The 17,032-nt window shown below is 51.4% G+C and overlaps 1 protein-coding gene across 3 annotated transcripts in view; it reads left to right on the plus strand.

Moving 5' to 3' along the window:
- The window catches only part of FBXO41 (F-box protein 41), a 51,358-nt gene extending 36,110 nt beyond the window's left edge, over positions 1 to 15,248 (plus strand). For 2 of the 3 annotated variants that reach the window (XM_084626550.1, XM_084626549.1), the window contains exon 14: positions 13,991 to 15,248. The gene's annotated coding sequence lies outside the window, so the exon portion shown is untranslated. Of the gene's footprint in view, positions 1 to 11,343; positions 11,641 to 13,990 lie in introns of all 3 variants that reach the window. The other variant, XM_084626551.1, reaches the window with a different exon arrangement.
- The last annotated feature ends 1,784 nt before the right edge of the window (positions 15,249 to 17,032 follow it).

The raw sequence follows: 17,032 nt of genomic DNA on the forward strand, positions 1-17,032 counted from the left end.
GTGAATCAGCTCTATGTCTTTAGTGTTGGCTATTTCTTGTCCCGGAAGTGTACTTCCCCATCAACTTGCACTTGCGTGTCTGAGCCTCTACCCTGCAGTCTTTCCTCAGGTCAAAGCCCCATTGACTATAAATTCCCTTGTGGCTGAAGGGACTTTTCTGGGAAAGTTCAGATCTCGGGCCCGTTGCTCCACAGGATACGTGTGCAGCTTGAAAGGGCCAGGGAACCCTTGACTTGTGTACAGTGGAACTTTCACTGTCCAACCCAGAACTTGTGGGCTGATGCAAACTGACCGAATGCACACCCGAGCTTCCCTGGGTAGACAAGCCCACGTGTGGGAGTGGCGGGAGGTGGAGAGTGGTACATAGTTGCTGGATTGAGCAACAAGGGAAGAGGAGCGTTGGGGGCTGTGACTCTCCAGACCGACTCTGGGCGCTCGGGGTTAGACACGCCGCTAGGGAAGAATAACTGGGCGCTGCCCTCGCCACCTGCAGTGCGCAGGGGTCTAGTTATTGGATTGGGTTCCAGGCCAGCCAGACCCCTTTGTGTGAACACTCTTGATTCCTGCTACTAGTTGTTTATGGTCAGTCAGGGCTTTTCACCCACCATCATTTCCCAGAGCAGCCACTGTTCCAAGCCCCAGCTGCAAAATCCTCCCCTCCTGTGACTGGGAGAAGACGGGGCACTTTGCCCCCAGCCTGCTGGCTGGTGCCACAGACTCTGAGGAACGTGGGAAAGACGCCCAGTGAGGGCAGGGGAGACCTGCTCTGTCTATGATGTTAAACAACCACCCTTGATTGTGGGGCAAGCACCTTCCTTGCCTCTTTGGCTTTGCAGGGCCAGGAATGGAGGCCCAGACACTCATGACACAAGCCACGTGGTGCAACATTATTCCTAAGCTGTCAGCAATCCTGCTGCAGGGGGTCCCTTCTGGCTGCATATTCCAAGGGAGGCTTTGTGTTCGTCTGGGATTCCTGCGGTTCCTCATGGACTATTTGTAATGAGGGGCGGGGTCTTATTTACAGGGGTGGGGCCTATTTCACAGATAGCAAGGCCCAGCTTCTTCCATCAAGGCTTCACTTACAGGAAGGCAGGAAACATACAAGACCAGTTGTCTCCTGCTACTCCAGCTTGTTGTGTTTTTCTCTCTAAACATGTGGCCCACCCTGTTCCCTCAATGGAGAGGACACAGTTGGGATGAAAGGTGGAGAAGCAGGGGGAACCTGCAAGGAGCGTGGTTTTCAGTTCCTGTAGATGTGGTCGCCCCATCTCAGAAAAGATCTATTGGAATTGGAAAAGGTACAGAGAAGGGCAACAAAAGTGATTAGAGGTATGGAACAGCTTCCATATGAAAAAAGGTTAATAAGACTGGGACTTTTCATCTTAGAATAGAGACGACTAAGGGGGGATATGACAGAGGTCTATAAAATCATGAATGGTGTGGAGAAAGTAAATAAGGAAGTGTTATTTACGCCTCACAACACAAAAACTAGGGGTCCCCAAATGAAATTAATAGGCAACAGGTTTAAAACAGACAAAGGAAGGGAGGGAGAGAAGCAGAGCGGGGCGGTGCTCAGGGGAGGAGGCAGAGCAGGGGTGAGCTGGGGTGGGGAGCAGTTCCCCTGTGTGCCACTCGCCCCCGTCCCCCGTTACTTGCTGCAGGCGGCCCTCCCCGCGCCCCTCTGCCCCAGCTCACCTCCGCTCCACTGCCTCCCCGGAGCGTGCTTTTGGCCGCCCCCAACCACTTGGCGCCCTAGGCAACCGCCTAGTTCGCCTAGTGGTTGCACCCGCCCTGGGTCTGACCCAGCATGGCCGTTCTTGCAATCAAGTCTCTGGCTTCTGGGAATTTGAAATTCACATCCAGTTCCCAAGGTGAAGAGCAGGTGTCTCAGTGCTGAGTCAGCCAAGCCTGTGCAGCTGTCTAGACTGGCCATCTTGGCTAAAAACAGCTCCACCCAGTGCTGAGTCTCTTCCACACCCTACACCTGCAACTTGAGCAATGGAAGGTCGGGGAGTACAGTGCAATCCACTGATTTAAAGCAACTCCCTGACAGTGGGTAGGTGAGGTTAATAGCTAAGGTCACGTCTAACCTACCACTTCTGTCAGTATAACTCATGTCGCTCAGGGGTGTGACACAAACACCGCTGAGCGACAGAAGTGACACTGACAGACGCACCGGTATAGCCAGGGCTGTCAGTGGGAGAGCTTCTCCCGCCGACATAGTTACCGCCGCTCGTGGAGGTGGGTTTATTATGTCCAGGAGAGATCTCTCTCCCGTTGGGAAGGAGCGGCTGCACGAGCCATCTGAGAACGGCACAGCTGCATCGGTACAGCCCTGCCACCGTCAGCTCGCTAGGGTAGACATGGCCTAACGCTGCGGGTCTGAGTCCTAGCCAAACTTGTGTAGCAAAGTGCTCAGACCGCCAGGTGGGACCGAGTACATGAGGGCACATACACTCCGAGTGTGTGTGTGTGTGTGTGACAAATGCATCACGGACCATGAAATCTGGTCTTTTGTGTACTTTTACCCTACACTGTTTCACAGAGGAGACCAGCATTTCTCAAACTGGGGGTCCTGACCCAAACGGAGGTGGCCGGGGGTGGGGGAAGCGGGGTGTTGCAAGGCTGTTTGAGGCTTGCGGTATGGCCACCCTTCCCTCTGCCCTGCCTTCAGAGCTGGGTGGCTGGGGAGCAGCGGCTGCTGGGGCCAGCAGCCGCCCAATACCACACCAGGCCACCCGTACTTCTGCGCTGCTGCTGGCAGGGGCGCTGCCTTCTGGCGCTCCCCGGCTGCCCGGTCCTGAGGGCAGTGCCGCTGCCAGCAGCAGCGCAGAAATACGGGTGGCAATACCGGGGCCCCCGGACAGGAACTTTGCAAACCCACCACCACCATCCTCGCTGCTCCCTTTTGGGTCGGAACCCTACAGGTTCGACACCGTGACGTGTCAGATTTAAAGAACTGAAATCGGGACCTTTATGATGTTTACAATCCAGTGAAATTGACCTAAGTGGACCGTGAATTTGGTAGGGTTCCCCGCCTCCCCCCATATATACACATACACACTCTTTTTTTTTTTTTTTTTGGCAATCCAGCCCTAAAAAACATACCTGCAGAAAGCACCCTTTGAGACTGGGAAATACAGGGAGGCTGAGGAACAGGAGCAATGAAGCAAGAAGGCCAATCGCTAAACGACTGGGGCAGGCAGACTTGTGCAATACACAGAACCTTGTCAATTTGCCCTAAACTGTAACAATGAAACTGGGATTTGCAGGTGCCCTTCCTCTCTTCTCCCTTCCCCCCAGACACTGCAGGGGATGGGGGGGACTGAAGGCAGCACCGGGAAGCCTGCAGGTTTCTCTCCTTCCTGGATTCTTGCCAGAGCGCTCCTCCCCACGTACCCTGGAGGAGTGTGTGTCTCCATACAGACTAACACGGCTACCCCTTTGATGATTAAATAAAAACTGAGCTGTAAATCTCCAGCCACAGGAGGGCTATTGTGAGGAAAGCTGGGGGAAACGGGTAGCTTTTTGCTAACGGGTGGGGTAGATGCACTCTTTTCTCTGGGGGAAGCAGGCTGGATTTTCAGAGTAACGCTGAAACCCGGGATGCTCTCATGGAAACACATGTAGCTTCTGAGATCTCATCAGCAAGAAGATCAGCTATTGCATGTTGTCATATCTGCCATGGGCTTAGAGGAACAGTCAGGTTTCCACCTTCTTTAAGAGGATGAACTGGTCAGTTCCTTCCGGGGCAGTTCATGAGAGGTGGCAAGTCAGGAGAGAAGGTAAATCTCAGATCCCTGCTGAAGGTGAGGAGGCCATGGAGAGCTACAGAAACTGAGCATCCCAGTGAGTGCAGGTGCGTTCAGAGTCTGGCTGCAGTGGGAACGGACGGCTCTGGAAATTGGGGGGCCTGCCAGTGCCTAATGAGGTGTCAGTGGTGCGAGGGACCCTGTGGGTTGCTTTCGTGTGGAGCGGGGCCTGACCAAAATGCCACATGCAAACACACCTGAACTCTGGCGCGGGCCAACACAAGCACCCATGTCTAGACTGAACAAGGACAATCCAAACCGTCTGCACTTTTGAGGAGCTCCTATCTGAGCCCCAGGGGCGGTTTGGGCCCTGCTCTGTGTCTGTTTCATATTTCTCATGGAAAGGATTGGCCATTCAGGCTGTGCGGCTGCTCTTCCTGCAGTCTGATCTATTCCAGAATGGAACGGGTGCTCGAGTGAGCATCTGAACTCAGCCCTATCATTCCTCCCCTCCTGGGCTCTGCACCCCACCTCCTGCCTTGGGGGAGTGTCCCCAGGAGAGCCGCACAATAGGCTGAGGCAGGTAGCTCGCTCATACTCACGGGGTCAGCGCCTGGCTGCAGAGAGAACAGTCAGCACCCCACGGATCGCACCGAAATGCGTAGCTACTTGGTCAGAGATTTCGCCTCCTATTTTGATCCGTGCCTGTTTATAGAGCTCAACAGCTGGGAGGCCGAGACCTGCTAGGGCCGCAAGCAAACCCGCCACGACATTCTCCAAAGAGGGAGAGACCTTTTCTTCAGCAAGACGCATGCTGTGTGCTAACCTCGGGTCTCCACGCTGTGCGGTGCAGGGATCCAGGAAGGGCTCCAGGTACAGGTAGCGCAGGGGGGCTGGGATTTGCTCGAGGAGGCAATGTGGCCCCGTGGTGGGCACGCAGGACCGGGAATCCCGTGGCAGTGGTTCTAGGCCCCTGCTCTGCTGTGGACCTTGGACAAATCACGGACCTGTTCTGAGCTTCAGTTTCATCATCAAGGTGGATCCCAAAGGAAGGTCATCCCTGTGCAGATCCAAGCACCATCTGGATCGATCTCTGGCTAGGTCCTTAAGGTGGTCTGGGCGGATATTCAGTCTGTGTCCATCACTGGCAATCTTATCGTGCCATTGAAGCTTTTGGGGTCCTACATGTGGCCACCAGCCAAGTAGCAACCTTTCTTGGTTTCGTAGTTCATTGGTCTTCCCTCCTAATAGTATGGCTGTACCAAGAAAGCCTCCGAACCTGACCCAGTGCTGATGGAAGCAGTTGCTGGGTTCAGCTATGAACGTCCTCCTTGCTGGTCTTGTCGATTTGATATGGAGCAGCTGATGAGACTCGCCAATCTGCCTATCTTCAGCTTTCCTCAGTGCCCACAGTTCACTGCCATACAAGAAACTATACCTCAGTTTCCCCATTCATAAATGGGGGGATAATGACGCTTTGAGATCTCCAGATGAAAAGTGCTATATAGCTTCAAATTATCATTACAATTAGTAGGTTACAACCTTGAGCTGCCCCCTACTAACTGCCAGAAATCCCCCCCAACCTCCACCATAGTGCTCCCTCAAAAGCCCTCCCCCCCCCCAAAACCAACCAGCTCTGCAAAGGGGTTAAACAGCTTCTTGACTTTCCCAGTTCTGCTGCCAGTCGCTAGCTCTGTGTCTTCTGCTTTGTGTAGTGCTATGTAACATCAAACTCAGGCACGGCTTTGAATTGTACAAAGGCTGGCGTTAGACCGGCAGGGCTCCCTAATTATGTAAGACAATAGAAAAGCATTGATATTTTTTTCCCTTGATGAGTAAAGGAGTTTGGGGAATAATCTTCCATTGCACAGAAGCCTTAATGTACAAGAGCCTGCAAATAGGGGGGCGGGAATGAAAGCAAAAAACACATCATGTGCTAAAGGGCTCTTCAGTCTAGCCGAGAAAGGCATAACACGAACAGTGGCTGGAAATAAAACCAGACAAATCAAATTAGCAACAAGGCACACGTTTTTAACAGTGAGGGGGGTCAGCCATTGGAACAGATGGCCAAGAAAAGCAGTGGATTCTTCATCTAGTCATTTAGTCTGCAGAAGAGAAGAATGAGGGGGGATTTGATAGCTGCTTTCCACTACCTTGAGAGGTGGTTCCAGAGAGGATGGATCTAGACTATTCTCAGTGGTAGAAGAGGACAGGACAAGGAGTAATGGTCTCAAGTTGCAGTGGGGGAGGTTTAGGTTGGATATTAGGAAAAACTTTTTCACTAGGAGGGTGGTGAAACACTGGACTGCGTTGCCTAGGGAGGTGGTAGAATCTCCTTCCTTAGAAGTTTTTAAGGTCAGGCTTGACAAAGCCCTGGCTGGGATGATTTAATTGGGGATTGGTCCTGCTTTTGAGCAGGGGGTTGGACTAGATGACCTCCTGAGGTCCCTTCCAACCCTGATATTCTATGATTCTATGATCTCTTGAGGTCTTCAAATCAAGTGTAGATGGCTTTCTGGAAGAGAGTTGGTGAGCCCAATAACTTATGCCTGGCTCATACAGGGGTAACTGGGTGGAATCCTCTGGTCTGTGTTATACAGGAGGTCAGACCAGATGAGCTAATGGCACCATCTGGCCCTAAAATCTATTTCAACCCCAGCCGCCGAGCTGGAGATCAGCTTGATCAGTTACTCTAGGCATTTCCAAGCCACTGTTGTGGAGAAGTGCCGGGCAGGAGTGTTCCCAAGCGCGTTCACTGGATGGCAGTCAGAGGTCACAGGCCCGAATTTAATGAGTGAGGCATTGCTCTGTTGGGATCCTGTCTTCCTGCGACACATTACGACATTGCTGGGAGACGGAGGAGATTTTGCTGAGTGTGGGACTTTTTTTTTTTTTTTATTATTTTCATTTTGGTTTTTGGTAGAGAATTAAATGCTGGATTGTCAGACCCACAGTATGGAATCCTGGGCCCACGTTGGGTACCATGTGGGCAGCAGTCATGGCAAAGTGCCAGGGGGCAATGTGCCACAACCCTGCTGCCAGAGGGACCCACCTCGGGGCTAAGTTTTGGGTCAGCTCTTTGCATAGTCTCTCTGCTAAGACCTCCACTCAGATTGCAGTGTGAGATGGCCACATGTCGTCTGGGAGCTGGCCGAGGCTCAGCAAACTCATTTCACGTTGCGCTGGCAAACACCCATCGGATAGGCAGGACCTTTCATCTGTGCCAGCCATGGGCCTGATCCAAAGCCCAGCAGAGTCAGAGGAAGGACTCCCAGGGACTCCAATGAGCTTGGCTCAAGCCCCACAGTCTGGATTTGATCTGGTTAAAGCATGTGGCCTGTGACCAGAGCCAGCCGGTCTCTTTCTCCATCTCCTCCTCCTAACGAAGCTCTTGCAGACGAGCTCCCATTGTGCTCTTCATTTGAACATGCAGGAGCCCTGGGCGCAGCAGAAGGCCCAGTCAAAATAGAGACCCTTAGGAAAAGAGCAGCCCTTTCCATCCCTGGCAGATGTCGTCTGTATCGGGTGGTGCATTTGCCTTTCTTCCATCCAAAGATAGTTTGAAATTTCCTTCCAAAGCTGGGAGATCTGACTATAGAGTATCAATTGACATATACACTGTATTTACATATAAAGTAGCACTTTATGGACAGTAGACCTGTAAGATTCTGGGGTGACTTTCTTCTATTTCTCATATCCGGGGTACCTTTACTGTGGCCACTAGCTCTGTCATTTTTTTGTTTTGGCTTCCCATAGATCTTGGTCCTTGCTTGCTAAAAAAATCTAAAGACTTGTTTTTGTCTTAGAGAGAGTAATTTATAGCTACTGTTCACCCCAGAGCTATGTCAGACCCACCTCCGCCCCATTGATCAGGTCTATGGTGGCTATTTTTTTCTGAGGTTATGCATGAAGTTTGGTGGTGGTTTTTGTTTGTTTGTTTGTTTGTTTTGTTTTTAAGGCCATTTGCCAAAGTTAAGCGGCATTCTCTTTTTAATTATGGTTGGTTGGTTAGTGATTATGAAACTGTACGTTTAGGTTTAGCCTGAGAGCCATATTGTTTGGGGCCAATGGGAATGAGCTCTGTGGAGTGGGAGAAGGAGAGGAGGTGGCAACATGAGCCAACCTTCGTTTTTAAGGTTCTTTTACTCCAAAATGTTTGGCTCTGTTATGACAATCCGATGAGTTCTCTTGGCTGGCTGAGGAGGGCTGTCTCCTGGCCCTGAGGTACAGAGGGCTAAATTTAGACAGGATTTGAGCAGCTGCAACCCCACCGAAGTGGCAACAGGCCTGTAGTCCGTAGCATTCATCAGAGCCTACTGGCATATCCACTGGTGGCATGAAACCAGAGAATTGGAGAGGCTGCGGGCTCACTGTACCAGCTAACGCTGTGCATGCCAGCAGCTGCTTTTCTTAAGTGGTGATTTTGCCCTGAATCCATCGCTCCCAAGCTGTGCAGGCCCAGATCCATGTCCAGGGAATGCCAGCGAGAGAGGGTAGCAGTGAAAAGCTGTGGAGTGCCCATCCACTTGCACTGAGCACGAGAGAAGGCCGGTTGTCACTTGAAAACTGCCCCCCACCCCCTCCGGGATCCTGCTGCCCGACCTTTCCCTTTCACTCTGGCAATGTACCTGCCGAGAGACACGCCCAGCCGTGAGTGGTTATGATGCCTGGTCAATCAGCCCCACACTTTTGGCCAATCAGATCCTCCTTTTGTCCAGCATGTTTAACAAGAAGGAAATAAAGCTGTAACCGGATAGGCTACGTTGTCAATGCAAAGGTTTAATCACATACTGAATTTTGCTGCTCACTGTCCCCCCAGTGTCCCCCTTTTGGCGACAAAGGAGGCTGTTGGATGGAAATGCAGCATCAAGGGGCACAGTTAAGGTTAAAAACTCGATACTTAACCCATTCCCTGCCCGTGTTACTGACACCCCCCGCCCCTGCAATAGTGCAGTCGTGCAAACCTCATGAGCTTTTCACCGTCTGTTCTGTCTGTTTGCCTTTTGCGTTTCATTCAGTTTGAACAATGAAGCAGGTTCGGTCTGTTTCACTTTGCATTTATAGTCAGCATAACAGAGCCAGCCGCCCCCAGAGCGCCCCTGATGTCTGACAGTCGTGCTACTGGAAGCCTGCCTCAGTTTCCCCACTGCTCAAATATAATGTCACCTAGGTTTTTTGTAGTCAGAAATACCAACACCAAATAGAACTCAAAATCCCAAAACAAAGTCCAGCCATGAGTCCACACAAAACAAAGGTTTCTTTCCCTCCTTCCAGGGGCATTTCTGGCTTTGGCTGGCCACACCCAGGCTGGAGTCTACCTGGCTGGAGTCTCAGTCCTAGCAGCCAGGACTCTGCTAGAGCCTGCTCGCTCCTAGCCATCTCTGATCCCTGAGCATCCTCCTTCTGCAGCTTCCTGCTGCCCCTTGTAGGGGAATCCTCCATCAGGGGCTTAGCGCAGCACAGGGTAATCAGGCTTGGCTGGCCCCATGCCCTCCAGCTCCGAGGGGCAAGCCCCCCTGTTGCAGTCAGTCTCACATCCTGTTCTCCTCCACTATCCCCTCCTGTTGGGGCTGGGTTTCCACTCCAGCAGGGGAGGATTTAAAGGGATATATAAATGGTGTGTTTCAGAGTAGCAGCCGTGTTGGTCTGTATCCGCAAAAAGAAAAGGAGGACTTGTGGCACCTTAGAGACTAACCAATTTATTTGAGCATGAGCTTTCGTGAGCTACAGCTCACTTCATCGGATGCATACTGTGGAAAGTACAGTGGGGAGATTTATATACATAGAGAACATGAAACAATGGGTGTTACCATACACACTGTAACGAGAGTGATCACTTAAGGTGAGCTATTACCAGCAGGAGACCGGAGGAACCTTTTGTAGTCATAATCAATAAATGGTGTGGGCCCTGGCTCTCTCCTCCGCAGACCCCATGGACTCTGCACTGTGTCCATGCTTGCCCCCTGCTTGAGTTGTGTGTCAGCTCATAAACAATAACGCGACATAAACTTCAGCCTAACATTCTCCGTAGGGTTTCCCTGCCAGGCCACCATATCTTAGTTCCCCAGTTCCTGTTCCCTGCTGCTGTTGTTTTATTTATGATTTGTATTAACGTAGTGCCTAGGAGTTCTGGACGTGGCCCAGGACCCCACTGCGGTAGGCATGGTACAAACCCTGGGGTGGGGGGAGACCGTCCCTGCCCAGAGAGCCATTACCAGCTCTAGGTTGATGTTAAGGAGCCACATCTGCTCCCATAAGTCAGCAGAAGTTCAGCAGCGTTATGCAGTGTCCTAACACCTGCTGACAGGGTGAGTCGGCAGCTGCAACCAACCAGCCTCCTCCAGGGCCCCATATCAGGTTGATTTGGATCCAAACTTTCCCATCAATAGCCATGTTTGTGTGACATGGATTATTTTTATAAATCCCACTGCAAACAGGTTTTTGTTGGGATGTGAGCGTCCCTGCCCCCCTTCCATGGCATTTGCAACCCAAAGCCAACAGCACTGTGCCTAGGGGTGAGAGAACCAGTGAGTGGAACTGATTGAAACAGACCAACCTGGTTTTCAACTGAGTGAAAAACAGGGCAAAAGGTAAAAAGCAAATGTACCTTCCTCGCTTGTAATGATCTTGGTTGGCATCAGTAATAGAGGCAAGAACTGGTTTTTAATCGACTATTTTAATGTTACTAATATCCCAATTTAACTAGGTAAAAAAAATCATAAAATGGTTTATTGGTGTCAGATTTGATCAGTTTTATAAAAAACTTTTTTTTTATCTTAAACTTCTAACCTGCCTGCCCATGAAATTGGGAGAGCCGGAGCCCTAGTCATGGAAGCAGATTCATGGTGCATGGTGCTGTACAAATAGCAAAACGATGGCCTCTGTCCCAAAGATCTTGTAGCTGTATTTCCTTGTGTTTCTCTATGTCATGCAGGTATTCGCCATTCACTTGAAGACCTGGGGGGTATTTTGTTTATTATTCATTCCTAAGGCTAAGATTTTTTCACATTTTTTTAGTGAAAGTCAGAGACAGGTCATGGGTAAAAAGGAAAAATTTACGGACACTGTGACCCGTCCGTGACTTTTACTAAAAATATCTGTGACAAAATAGGGATCGGCAGGTCCCCACACCACCTGCAGCGGGGAAGCTGTGCAGGGGCTAGGATCTGCCTGAGGCAGCAGCTGGGGGCTGCGGGGTACCCCTGCTGCCTGCAGCTCCGGGGGTGTCCCCGCTGTCCGTGGGGACCGGGAGCTGTGGGGTGCCCCCACCTGCCATGTAAGCCAGGAGCTGTGGGGTACCCCTGCTGCCCGCAGCTCAAGGGGCCCGCAGCGGCAGGGAGCTGTGGGGGTTGCCTGCGGCGGCCAGGAGCTGCGGGGTACCCTGCCGCCTGTGGCAGCTTGGAGCTCCGGGGAATGCCAGAGGCATTGCCAGCAGCTCCCTGCCCCCGTGGGCAGTGGGGGACCCTGCAGCTCCCAACCATCACGGGTTGAAGTCACGGAGGTCGCTGGAAGTCATGGGTTCCGTGACGTCCACGATCTCCGTGACCAAATCATAGCTTTATTCATTCCTGTTAGGTTCCCTCCTATCTAGTTGCAGGGCATTTTAGAGATGAGCATAATCAGCCTGAACCATCAGCCAAAACCCAGACTGATTTTGAGGTTCAAAACAAACGTGCAGCTGGTTTCTTTGGGCTGAAGCACCAGGATAAGTTATTTGTGGCCAGACCAGTTCCAGGAATCGAGGGCCTGATACAGCTGCCATTGAAGACAACGGTAAGACTCACCTTGACCTCAGTGATGAAGAATCAAGCCCCTGCTGCTGGATCGGCTCGCAGGAACATCGGTCTGGTTTCCAAGCTGGAGGGGAGGCTCTGGTGAAAGCTTTATGGTGGGTTTGGTTTGCCACTGATTGTGGGGCCTCTTCTCGCGTCACAGCTCCCGAAGGTCCTGTTTGCGCAAACTGACATGGTGGCCAGGTCCTTATGAATGCACTTACTTGCAGACAGGTTCCACCCAAAACCGTAACCCAGGCTCCCGGAGCACCAGAACCCCTCTCACTGACTGAGCCGTGGGCAGTCTTGCCTAATGGTTGGCACAAGAGACTGGCCTACTGATTAGAACTGAACTCAGCCGGGGCAAGGCCTGAGGCTGAGCCAGGGGTTAGAGCCAGGAGTCAGAAGCCAAAGGATAAGCTAGAGGCGCAGTCAGGAGGGGTAGTCAAGGAAGGGTTGGAGGCAAGAGTCTGAATCCAGGACAGGACTGGGGCTGGAGCAGGCTCTGCTGTTGTTGCTGGGCTTATAAACCAGGCCTATTAATTGTCCAGCAGGCCTATTAATTGTCCTAGCCGGCCGGACCCTGGACAGCCCTAGCCCTTGAGCAATTGAAAAAGAAATCTGGGTGAACTCTTTAGTTAACCTGGCTGAATTCTAGGCGTGTGACAAAACCCAAAGCAGACAAGTGCCCTCTGCTTTGGAGGTTTCCTTTGGAGGCTTTCCCCCCATGCGTTGGCCAAGCCTCTAAACTTTAGTTCCCTTATTGGAACTGCCTTGGATGATGCTGGGATCATCTAAAGTGGCAGGTCACTAGATGGTCACCTCTCAGTACTGTGCTCACCTTCCCTCAGTGCGTCCTGGCTTGTGTGGGTTGGTACGCACCAGGAAACGCTCTAAACAGGGAATTCCCAGAGGGTTGGCTAGAGAGTGGGATGGTGGAGGGGGAGTGACCTTAAAGGGAGTGGGACAAATTCTGTTCTGGTTTAAACTGCATGAAGTCGGTGGGGGTGGGTTGCGTAGAGTGTTAGAAAGGGGCAGGCTTCTGACCCCATCTGGTGCTCTGCCCAGTCCAGTTGTGAGTCCACCAGGCAGGGGGGTAAAGATTCCTGGGCCAAATTCAGAACCATGCCAGGGGGCAGGATCGGGGCCCAGGCTTGCTGCTGCTGCTGTACAATCATATGTAGCCTTGGGTGGAAATGCTAGTGGGGGGCCGGGGAGGGAGAGTCCTAGCAAGGCCGGCTTCTGAAATAAAGCCAACTCCGTGTTCTCGGGGGTGGGGGGGGGGAGGAATGAGGGAGGGGCCCTGGCCCAGGCGACGGTGGTGAGTAGGCAGCATGGTTTCGGCCATGATGCTGGACGGGTGTTGACACAGCTGCCTGCCCCTCTGGGAACTGGAGAATAGAGTTTGGGAGATATTCCACATTAGTGGCGAGGGATGGGCCCAAACCCAGGGCAGGTGTTCCCTCGAGCAGCCCCATGGCCGTCAATTATGTTCCACTGCGTCCACGGTACACCAGCTCTGGATCAGGCCTTTCTCCGGCTCTAATTGACACGGGCCAAACCCTGAGAGGTCTGAGCCCCGCAGCTCCCACTGAACTCAGAGCTGGGTTCGTGCTGAGAGTCCTGCGAACTGCTCTGGCTCCTCTAGGCGGGTTCCCGGAAGGCTAGAGCAGCCGGGCTGTCCTGAGGTTTAGCATGTTGAAGCTGTCCCCACCATGGGTTGGCGCCAGTGGGGGCCAGGGCTTTAATGAAAGCCTGAGCACAACAGGAGCTGTCTGCCCTCTAGCCCAGCCAGCCTTCGGCCAGAATCAGAGCAATGCTCCTGGCATCATGAATCAAAGGAGCCTTTGCTTCCAGCGAGCTGGGAAGCCTGAAGGCGTGGCATACTGGAGTCTCTCATGGTGCCCATGGGAGTTCTGACTGTGGGGCTGGCCCCTCAGCCGGGGAAATGGCCTTCAGAACAGGTACAAACCGCAGCCCTGCCCCTTGGGTAACATAGAGAGGTGGCGCAGTGGGGAAAGGGCTGCCGGTGCCTGCGGTTGGGTGCGCCATTTGGAGGAGGGCTTTTCCATCCCCCAAGCCAAGCATTAGTCACTTGGGACCTGCCCCCCCATGCGTGTGCCATACAATCCTTTGATTCCGTTCCCATTGCAAGTCATTCCAGAGCTGGTTCTCTCCACCCAGCTGCTGGGGATTGGGATGTCTTGGCCTGTTGGCTCAGATCAGAGATGGGCACAGGCCCTAGAGCTGGACTTCCCCAAAGGTTTGGGAGCAGTTGGGTATGGCCCATTGTGATGTTAACATCCAGGAAGTTCAAATCTAGATCCAAACTTCCCTAGAGCCAGCATGTGTTCGATACTGGGTTTTTGGTTGAGACCCATCTCTAGGTTGCCTCCTGTCAGTTTATTGTCTGATGAGGCTGTTGAAAGGGGTTTGGGTCTAATGCATTTTTACCACCTCTAACAGAAGCTGAGACCCATGGGTCAGAGGAAATCAAAGCCCATGGACAACAATAGGTCAGAACTTTCTGATCCAGAAACCAGTGGCAGCATGGGAGGCGGTGGCTCCAAGTCCAGCTGGGCAAGTGGAGAGGAGAGGATGGTGTAGCCATGTTCAGACAGGCTGGCATTTCTTTCAGCAAATGGTTCTCCCGGCTTTGAGATAATCAGAAGGCATGCTCCCCAAAAATATATATATTGTGTAATCATTTCTCTAAAGCACTTAATTCTTCACAGTGCTTCTGTGGGAAAAAAATACCAAGCACTGTAAATGATTGAAAACACAGTTTGTGTGTCCATGTGCCCCCAAAACGTAGAAGTTCAACTTTGAAGCTATTTTTTTAACTATATAAATTTATGTATCTTCTCGTCATTAGTGGAGATGTGCCAGTGTTCGGAAAACCAAATGTCCCTTCCTCGTGTCCTGAAACTGATCCCAAAAAAACTAAAAAAAGAAAGCACATGGTTTGGGGAGGAGGGGAAGGGGGAAATGAACTGAACTGGCAGTCAACAGTTTAAGGGATGAATGGCAGGTGGTTCTCCCACTGTGGCCAGGGGAGACTTCCCTTTGATGCTCTGCAGAATGCTTCAGGGTCTAAACCAGCCTCTGAGTAATGGGGGTCAGGAAGAAACAGCCCTGTGGACAGGTCACCCCACATTGGCCTATCGCAGGGTCTCTGAAGCATCTGGTGCTGGTCACTGTTGGAGTTAGGGTAGTGGGAAGATGGACCTTGGGTCTGATCCAGTCTGGGAATGCCTGCGTTCCTGTCAAAGATTTTGGAGAACCAACAGAGCACAGAGTACAGGGTTAGGTCCGCAGGAGGATCTGTGTTCTCCAAAATGTATTCTCCAGCAGGTAGAAGTTTGAGCCCATGGGGTTAGAGGGCGGGCACTTGCAAAGAGGGTGAGAAGGGAATCCCACTCAGAGCGCGTGTCCAGTAGGACCCGGATTTCCTTTCCCCAGCTGCAAGCCTGGGTGCAGTGGAAAAGGGGAAAGGTTGGGAGAGAGCTGAGAACATCTCATCTTTCCGTTAGCCCGGCCACTGTCTCAGCGCAGCGGGCAACCTTCGTTTTTAGCACTTTGGTCTGTACTCTCACCTGTAGATGCACTTTGATGTTGTTGCTTTTAAACTTTGCCGAATGTAAACAATGTGTCTTCAAGAATGAAAATGTGTGTAAAAGAGCTATTTTATCATTCAGTGTGGAATAAAGATTCTTCAAATTGAGCTGTCTTTTTCTTCTCTGGCCAGCAATCTCCCTGCTAGACTGTTAACAGACTTTTCATTGATGATCCAGCGAGGCAGCTTACTGCGTGGCTAATTGACAGGGCACCTTTCGACCTTCAAAGCGCTTTTCCAATGATACACACTGCAAAGAGATCGCTTTCCTTGCCATGGGAATGCAGCCATTTCTAGGGTGGAGCACAAAAGGCACTGTGTGATGGCCGCCATCTTGACTAACGCAGCAGAGGATTGAACTGGGGACCTCCAGAGTTAAAACCCTGAGTGGCTACAGCTTGGACAAACCTGGCAAGAGTCGGAAGCTGGGGGCCATAACAGGTACCAAGCAGACCCTGTAACACCCTCAGCACTGGGTCACAGCTGTTTCGAGCAGGCAGTGAGAAAGGAAAGTGGATTTTAGGCAGGCAAAATGTAATTAGCCAAAGAGGACTTTGATGAGGACACCTGGAGTGAGAACCTCTAACATGGATGCCAGCAGCAGGCCCTTACTTGGGTCACTTAGCCATTGTCTGTCATGATTCGGGGTGCAATTAAGACCAGTGAGAGGTGATGTCACCTCTTGGCCTGTAACCCCAAGTACATTAAAATGCTCAGCTCTTGTAGCTCCCTATCTGGATGCTCTCAGCCAGTCAACTAACATGTACTGAGTGTCTCTGTGTTAAGCAGCCCTGGGTCAATAGCTCCGAGGCCAGCAGCCTGCCTGTTACACCACAGCCTCTCTCTGGTCTCCACCAGTCTTGGTTACTACTAGCCAAATGACCCCAACATACCCCCAGTCTCGAATTTCCCCCAAACCATCTGTCCTGAAATGCCCAGCCCTCTCCTGGACCAGTCACAGGAGTAATAAGGTCCCTTGCTCCTTTGAAGAGACAAGAACCCAGCTGTTCGGTGCTTTAAACTGGACTTAATCACTTCAGTGCAAACCGTGGGTTGGTTCAGCTTCAAAGTAAAATGAGCTAATTAAGAAAAAGCGGCAAGATTTGATGTCAGTTCAGGGCTAAAGGCAGAAATGGTTACGAACAAATACACATGACAAATGCATTGTAGCAACTAGAGCCTTGGTTCACGGCATGACTTTTACAACACAGCCGTTCAGCAAGACGGCTACTCCCTCCCTCCTGCTGTCAGGATCTCCCACAAAGGCCAAAGTGCTCGGTTGCTTTGTCGTCATAGGGGAAGGGTAACTTGGGGTTTGTTGCCCTTCTCTTTTATAGTCCAGGGAACTTTTGAAATGTGTCCTTCTTAGGGTGACCATATGGCCCGTTTTGGCCAGGACAGTCCCTTTTTTAGGTCCAATCCAGGCCATCCTGACTTGTTTGACAAAACTGGGCATTTGACCTGTTTGCTCTTGTCAACTGAAGGACATAAATCCACACCATGTAGAGGTCAAGCATAGGAGTTTATTCCATACAGCGCTGATGGAGTGTCACCTCGCTTATTAGGCTCAGAGACAGTCAATCAATTGATTACACTGGAATATATGGATTTTCCATGGGCGAGGGAAAGTGATGGGGTAGGCAGTCCCACAGCCCTGGGTAGGTTTAGCTGGAAGACATGATAGCACAGTAGCCAATGGTCAAAGGTTACATAATATCTCCGCCCATGGTCTCAATGTTAACAAATTAACATTTAGTATTTAATTAGTACTTTAATAAATGTATTAGTATAGAATATATGTTGGATTCAATTTGGGGTCCATAGGAATGAAGTAGCTCCTTTGGTTGTCCAACAGATACATATTTAGGGGTAAAAGCAAAGAAACAATGAAA

The sequence above is a fragment of the Lepidochelys olivacea genome, assembly GCF_965140295.1.
Source record: "Lepidochelys olivacea isolate rLepOli2 genome assembly, chromosome: 4".
NCBI lineage: Eukaryota > Metazoa > Chordata > Testudines > Cheloniidae > Lepidochelys > Lepidochelys olivacea.